The sequence below is a fragment of the Podarcis tiliguerta genome (genome assembly GCF_965153285.1).
Source record: "Podarcis tiliguerta genome assembly, chromosome: 10".
NCBI classification, from domain to species: Eukaryota; Metazoa; Chordata; class Lepidosauria; order Squamata; family Lacertidae; genus Podarcis; species Podarcis tiliguerta.
This window is the reverse complement of record NC_139543.1, coordinates 46,187,085-46,188,979: the sequence shown is the minus strand read 5'-3', so window position 1 is coordinate 46,188,979 and position 1,895 is coordinate 46,187,085.

Genomic DNA, 1,895 nt, shown 5'->3' with positions numbered 1-1,895 from the left:
CATTTAAACACAAAAACCTGGAAACTGTGGACAGTTCTGTGATCATTTGAAAATATATTCTGTATGCTTTTTAAAGGGAGGGATACAAGAACTGAAAGCACCTCAACCTTTATATTTCTCATATTTACACTGACTGGAGTCCAAATTACATTTTTTTACTAACAGTGACACTTAAATGAAGAACAGCAGTTTCCAGAGGGTGGTAAAGGGTAAAGGTACCCCTGCCCATACGAGCCAGTCTTGACAGACTCTAGGGTTGTGCGCCCATCTCACTCAAGAGGCCGAGGGCCAGCGCTGTCCGGAGACACTTCCGGGTCACGTGGCCAGCGTGACATCGCTGCTCTGGAGAGCCAGAGCCGCACATGGAACGCTGTTTACCTTCCCGCTAGTAAGCGGTCCCTATTTATCTACTTGCCCCCGGGGGTGCTTTCGAACTGCTAGGTTGGCAGGCGCTGGAACCGAACAACGGGAGAGCACCCCGCCGCGGGATTCGAACCACCGACCTTTCGATCGGCAAGCCCTAGGCGCTGAGGCTTTTACCCACAGCGCCACCCGCGTCCAGAGGGTGGAGGGGTTGTGTTTTGCCCACTCCTGAACTTTAAATATGGGGAATAGACTAAATATTGTCCTGAACTTTTCATTAAAGATAAAAATGTATGAAATGGAGAATAAGAATGGTGTGTAACTCAAAAAGCTGTCATGCAGTAATTTTAAAGAATATTATCTTTTCAAGGTAATCTTCCAAGGACCTTAAGATACTGCTTAACAACCCCATGTGTAATCCTGTACATATCTAGTCAGATATGGGCCAGCAGGGTGTCTCCATCAGTTATAAAGGGAGTACCAGTTCCACTGGGTTCCTCCCTAAGCTGACAGCTCAATAGTCATTCTATTAGGCTTTAAAGAAGGAGAGAAATGGGGCTGCCAGGCTTCTCCTTCATTTCTCATCTACCAGAGTCATTTCATCAATCTGCGGGAGAGGGACATGGGACCAGCTAAAGAGGAAAGCCTTTCTGCTCAACACCTTTAATTACCTTGCAAAAAATGTCAGTGACTGGAAAGTCCCCTCTTGTAAATAAATCAAAAGGCATCATAGTGCTACAATGCACCTTTAAGTGGCATTTCAGTTTAATTTTAATTTTTTTTATATAGCTAGAAAAATCATATTGGAAGCTCTCTATTAGTTGAACAGCCAAATAAAAATGCATTTTAAAAAAAGCGTGCCCATTGTATTCAATGGGCCTCATCACTAGGGTTGCCATATTTCAAAAAGTAAAAACCAGGACACCCGACAGTTGTTTAGCTGTTTGAGTTGTTTGACAGTTGTTTGAGGCTTTTTCGGACGCGAATTCCAGGTCGTGTCCTCAAAAATCAGGACGTATGGCAGCCCTACTCATCACTCTGGGCGAACTGTGAGACCGCCTCTAAATTTAACTTGCTTGCTTTTATAAAAATAAATAAAAATATAGAAACAATGTGTTTTCCTGGCGCCGAATCAACCGATTCAAATCACCCTGGAGGCTGAGGCTGACACTCGTGCCTCCAGTGCCACTTTGCGAATACTGGCAGGTCCCGTAAAGAGGCCTTTGTTTTGCTTTACTGGCTAGGCGCATTTTTTGCCAGGAATGCGCCCCGCAGAGGTGACAGCCCAACACGGGGAGCGCCTTCTGACGTTACAGAACGGCTCCCACCCGCTCTCTCCCTTAGCCACGCCCTTTCCCGCCGTCGACCAATCAAACCGCGCCACCATAACCCCGCCTCCGCGACAGCAACGCCCTATGGCAGCTATGCGCCCTTTCCTCTCCGTAAATTTTCAAACAAGGACACGGGACTCAGAGCGGAAGTTACTCCCTACATCTCCCCCGCCCCGCCCTTCCCGTCTCCCTCGCAGAAGC